The sequence below is a fragment of the Pholcus phalangioides genome, unplaced genomic scaffold (assembly GCF_987345545.1).
Source record: "Pholcus phalangioides strain wild (caught in Gottingen) unplaced genomic scaffold, Ppha-v1.0 ptg000007l_1, whole genome shotgun sequence".
NCBI lineage: Eukaryota > Metazoa > Arthropoda > Arachnida > Araneae > Pholcidae > Pholcus > Pholcus phalangioides.
The window spans coordinates 62,049,257-62,055,312 of record NW_028301600.1 but is presented as its reverse complement, the minus strand read 5'-3'; the positions used below and the strand labels follow the sequence as shown (position 1 = coordinate 62,055,312).

The 6,056-nt window shown below is 40.7% G+C and overlaps 2 non-coding genes across 2 annotated transcripts; one reads left to right on the top strand and one right to left on the bottom strand.

Annotated features, from left to right (window-relative positions):
• Positions 1-625: 625 nt before the first annotated feature.
• TRNAT-GGU (transfer RNA threonine (anticodon GGU)) lies at positions 626-699 on the bottom strand. The gene has a single exon. It is a non-coding gene; the product is annotated as a tRNA-Thr (tRNA).
• A 95-nt stretch (positions 700-794) lies between these two features.
• Positions 795-868, top strand: TRNAT-GGU (transfer RNA threonine (anticodon GGU)). Its single transcript has one exon. It is a non-coding gene; the product is annotated as a tRNA-Thr (tRNA).
• The last annotated feature ends 5,188 nt before the right edge of the window (positions 869-6,056 follow it).

Below are 6,056 nucleotides of genomic sequence, written 5' to 3'. Positions count from 1 at the left end.
GCAAGCTTCTCAGCTGTTTATGCCTGTTAGAGATGCGTCAGGAACAACCCGAAAACGGATAATAATAGTAAGAAAATAAAAGGCAATATTGACTCAATCAAATCAACTTTTTCGCTTGCGTCAAAGCCAAGAAATTTTCCATTCAAAGAGACATGAAAAACGGCGGATGGAAGAAAAATGGCAGTGAAGCGGGTTCATTGTACAGTGATTGCCAAAAAAAAGAAGTAAATTTTCTTCACGTAGCCGACAACGGACGATAGAGAAAAAAAAATTGAAAGGATGTAAATCACTAATACGAAGGGAGAGAAATCGTCCAAGTACAATATTTGTGAACCCTAGCTGTCAATCGTTTCTTTTTATGCGCAAATGATAATGTGGCGGTGTTGAGAGAGGTTTCTTTGACTATAAAACTAAAAATAGGGGACTAATCAAATGACTAATTAAAAGCGACTCAAAAACGTGCCAAACTAAAGAAACAAGACCTTTCTCAGTCTATTCACGCCTAGAGGAGTACGATTGTAAAGATTGCACTTATCTAGATGGCTTTTTTCTCAGCCAGAGATATCAAGGAAACAGTTATTTTCCGGATGTTATGCTGAGGTGAGCTCGGAAAGAAAAGTCATCACGTCTCCGCCGGGACTCGAACCCAGGCCCTCTTGCATACCGGGCAAGCATGCTACCATCTACACCACTGGAGACACATGAATCTGCCTTCCAAATTTCACGCACTGTGTCGTGAGGCTACTTCAGCGCCTCACGACACAGTGCGTGAAATTTGGAAGGCAGATTCATGTGTCTCCAGTGGTGTAGATGGTAGCATGCTTGCCCGGTATGCAAGAGGGCCTGGGTTCGAGTCCCGGCGGAGACGTGATGACTTTTCTTTCCGAGCTCACCTCAGCATAACATCCGGAAAATAACTGTTTCCTTGATTGCACTTATCGTTTTAATTTTGTGGGTGTGCCCAAAGAGGGCTCACCTTGGATTCGGGACTCGTTTTTGGGCAAGCTTTCAATGTAAAAAGTTAGAACTGGTGTACAGCCAACAAAATAACATAGAATTTTTTTTTCCCCCAGAAATCCTTTTTATATCCAAAAAAATTTTTTTCTTTGAAATTTGAATCCAATATAAGGGTTTTCAAAAAATAAACACGGGCCAAAAGTATGGATCGGCTGGTGTGGTGCTGTTATCTGGTGTTGATAAATAAGGTTCAAAGTAATCCCTAAAAAAACTAATTTTCATTTTATTTATCGTTTATTTTCAGTATTTGAAAAGGGAATTTTTAGGTGTGCCCAGACTGGACACTGAGCTGGAAAGGGTTAAAGGTGTGATTAAATATAGGCTGCTGTACACAGTATTATATTCCAGACTCCACCATGAAGCTGGGCTGGAAGAGATTTCGGCAACGGGATAAGTCCAGTGTCAAAGTTCTGGCGTTCATTCATTCATGTACATAGTATTACTGAATCAATTTCGATAATCGGTTAGTCAGTTGTTGTTTTCGATAATAATTTGGCCCAAACTAAATTGTGAAAGAAAACTCTCGATTTCAGTGATACTTCTTGAAACGGACAGAAAACCGGCTGTCCCATAAATTTGGACGCATTTTAAAAAATCATAACCGAATCACCAAATCGACGGAGTACGGTTTGCGCCCTTAGACTTATCAGTCAGATTTTTTTGACACAACAGAAATAGTCTGAATTCTCACCGATAGGTAGTGCCACGTTAATAAAGTACATGAAATGCATCTAGATTAGTGGTTCCCAAACTTTTTACGTCATGGAGCCAGACCAGACCAGAATTCACTTTCCAGAAGAAAACTCTATCACGGAGCACTAATTTTGATAACACTGATACGTTGGTGCCGTGTATATATGTTACGGTAAATGTGATGTATCTGGTAATTGTTGCAAACCGCCGTTAAAATGCATAATCACCTACTGTTTTGGTCGGCCAAATTGCATAATAACCGATATAAATCCGGTGATTATGCATAATCACCGATTTATCACATTTACCGTAACATATACAAAGTATTCCTCGAAAAGCGTCGGAAAGTGAAAAAATTTTGTGGTCCGTTTAATAGTTGAAAAAAGTTCCATGCTGGAAATTACCAGCTTGAATTCAGATGTGATATTTGTTTTTTAAATAATTATGTGACTGGGGGAAATATAAACTAAAAGTTTTTACTCGGCTCCTAGTCAAAAAACGCAAAACAGTTAAATTTGCAATATTGAGAAAGAAATTTATGACAAAACATTTGAAGAAAATTTAATTCAGATATCGATGATTGAAATTTTTGATTTTCACCACTTTTCACGTAATAAAATGACCAGTTATGTAAAAACTCCAGACTTACCACTCAATACTCGTCACAATTTTCAAATGAAAAGCGACAAAAAACGAAAGTTCGCACTGCTGACATTCGGACAAAAATTTCGGTTGAAAGGAAGAAATGGGGTAGGCGCAGTTCTGGTCCGCGCCTTAAATTTTTCGTGAAAACGTAGTGATGAAATCATGATAACAAATGTTTGGTATTTTAATATGTAATTTAATTATCAATCTCTTTAATAAAATTGTTACACAGAGGAGTATAATGGTTACAGGGTCTATACAACATGCCGTTTATCGCATGCAGCAAGAGCCTGTGGTAGCTGAAGTAGCACGCGTACACCTCACACTGTATCAAATCCAAGGATCTAAACTCGATACATACGAGCTGTAGACATACGACTCCTAGCACAGTTGCTGCATGCGACGAACTCCGAGACCGTATCATCGGGGAATGCCTCTGCCGTACAGTACGATGTGTCTAGTCTTAACATTCTTCAAATCGTGCTTAAACCATAAGCGGTCGCACACACTACACGCAAAGCGGAACTCGTTCGCTCTAAATAGCATTGGCGAAGTGGGCACGCGCCGCTCTCCAACGATTATCCATCGGTGGATCTCTCGTGGCTAATTAACCTCGGCAACAACATCCGCGCAGTCTATCGTAGCACCCTCCATCGATACCCTCGCATTGTTGCCTGATGTGTCGGTGCCGGTTGACAACAAGACGATATTCGGTAGTCGCGATACATACTCGTCTGGCGATGCTGCCACGCTGTCGTTCATCTTCATATTATACACTGTCTCCTGTATCGCCTTCCAACGACGTCTGTATGTGTTCCGTAGACGATTGGGCTGTCACCGGCCGCTGTACGAACGATGGAGAAGCTACGTGCTCGCCTTGCGCCGTTTTCTCGTTTTCTTTTCGACGCTGCCGTCGCTCTCGCACTCGCTCAGCACTGTACTATTAGGCTTATTGCTTTCCTTTCGCCTCTGACTGGCGTTTTTTTATAATTCCGAGCATATTTACGAGTCGTATTAGCGGATATCTTTTTGTAATTTTTAACTTAATATCAATTTTCACTTATATTCCGAATAACTTTTATTGTCTCACTTCAGGTCCTAGTAGTGCCTTGCTCCGCGAGCTCTTTACAACACCAGAATCAACTTCCTTATCACGCGTATGCTTCTCACCCTCGCGATGACGTCACATGCAAACCACACCCTGCTCTACAAACACGTGCAAACGTGATCTATCCGTTGTAGGCTTAAACCACCGCTCACTCATTATTAGTCTCGTAGGTATTAGCGATTCAAATCTGATGGTATTTTGTCACACAAGAAAGTTCGACCAACCACGAGCGAACAGACGTTTTCACGTCAAGAAAGCAAATTTCTACTAGTTTATTTTGCAATTTATGTGTGTAAAAATTATTTAATTTTCGTATTTCTCTTAAATATCATTAAGGAAGAATCTATCTCAATTGAATTTTCGCTGGGGATTTGCTGTGTCTAACTTCAACTCTCAAATCGGCCTGAAAGTAACACCTCGTACATGTGCGAGGGCCTCTCTGAATTGAAAGAACACGGAGAACATTCATGTCTAACATGAATGAATGAACGCCAGAACTTTGCCACTGGACTTATCCCGTTGGCGAGATCTCTTCCAGCTCAGCTTCGTGGCAGAGTCTGGAACACTATTTTATGTCAAAAAAAAAACCATACAAAATGTTTACAACATATTTTCCCCGCACAATTGGGGAAGCTTCGGTCTTGGTGTTTTGGTTGACTCGCTCTGGCTGGTTATATTTATATTTAAAAAAAAATGAATATATAAAATATAAACTACATGTAATGGGGGGGGGATTATTATGCCATTCGTGTCCTCCCGCCTAGCGCCCTAGTTGAATAGTGGAATGAAAGACACTTGTGGTTATCACATTTACATCATTGTAACGAGAATGTCATAAAAATTCTTGTTCGGGTCCCGTTAGTACATGCTATATCTTGTACATGTAATGGTTATGTATTAGTAGTGGCAGTCATGTGGATATGATTTTTGTTGTCGTTTTTATCCATTTCTGTTTTTCTTCCCCTTATTTTCGTGGCATTTACAACATTATTTTATAAATCTGGTGGACAGATTTTTTGTTTTTCGTTGACGCGTATATATCTGACAAGGCTTGTAATCCTTGCTGTTGTGTTTTTTTTTTTTTTGATTATTTGAGTGAACCATTGTTTTCGGAATATTTGTACATGTGTAGATGTTTTGTAAATTTGCACTCTGTGGCATAGTGAACAGGAGTACCCACCATACCACAGGCACATTTGTCTGTTCGGCGGCGTTTCCGTTCGTGTAGATACATAGGGAATGGGCCGTGTCCCGTTATGAAGGTAGTCACCTTCCTATTCCAGTTTAGTGTGTTGTATGTGACTCGAGGGACAATTTCGTGCACTTTCCTAGCTGTTGTGTTCCTTGGTCCCAAATTTGCTGCCATTTCTGGAGGGTTGCTTGTTTAAGTTGTCACTTTAGGAGCGTTAGTGGGAAAGGGTTATCGAGTTTATTGTCACAGTTGATTGCAGCTTTATCTAGAGAGTCTGCTCTCTCGTTTTCAGGATTACCTACATGGGCCTTGGTCCAGCCTAGGAAAATTTTTGTGTTATCTAATAAACGCCACCTCAATACACGTACTATTGTGTTTCTATTTGTTTGATCTAGAAGTGCTTGAAGGGAGGAGCGGCTATCAGTTATTATTAAAACTCGTTTTACTGCTCCCGTTGCGTATTGTGCAGCTGCTTCTATGGCTAACAATTCTGCTTGAAAGTTACTATTGTTTTTATCTAGCTCCGCTTGCCACGTTTGCTTTTCTGTATTCTTTGTGTTTACACAATAAGCTGCCCCGACGCCTTCATCGGTTTCGGAGCCATCTGTGTATATGTGGGTGTTTGCTAGTTTTATATCGTGGCCGTCAATCGAAATTTGATTGGGGATAGTTGAGCAGGAGGGGTGGTGGTGCCAGCCATGCTCCCGTGCTTCAAAGTTATTGGAGTCAGTCTAGAATTTCTGGTTGAATGTTTTTCCTAAACCTAACTGCGTTTGTAGACTGCTTCCATTTGGAGCTTTAGGTGTAGTGGGCATCTGTGTGGATATCTGTGATCACCTGGAGTCCGAGCGTAGCTGTTGTGTCATAGGCTCCGGTTATTGTTAAAAGAAATTTCCTTTGTGCGCTATCTAGGGCCTGTGTTGTGTTTTTTTGGTTGGGTGCTTATGCCAAGCTGAGGCCATGGGCTAAGAATCTCTAGACTACCGTCTTGTAGATGGTGTTCCTAATGCTTTGTGACATGCCCCAGGATTTGTCTGCTATTTTAGTTAGCGAGAGAGAGAGAGTCGCTTTTAGTTAGTGTTCATTGTTGTGTGATTCCCAGCCGAGGTCTTTTTGGATGGTTACGCCTAAATATTTGAGATTGTTTACACATTTAATATTTTTACTATTGATTTTGATCCTAGGGGGATATTTATTTTTTGTGAAACAGAAATTGTGTTTTTTCTGTTGAGATTTTGAGGTTATGTTCATTAAGCCAATTCGAAAAAACGTTAAGAATTTTAGTTGCCTGTGTCGCTAGCTGTGCTACATTAATTGACCCTATCACAAAGGCAGTCATCAGCAAAGGCCTGGATATGGGCATCTTCCGGGAGGGGCATTTTTAGGGCTTGATTGGCCACA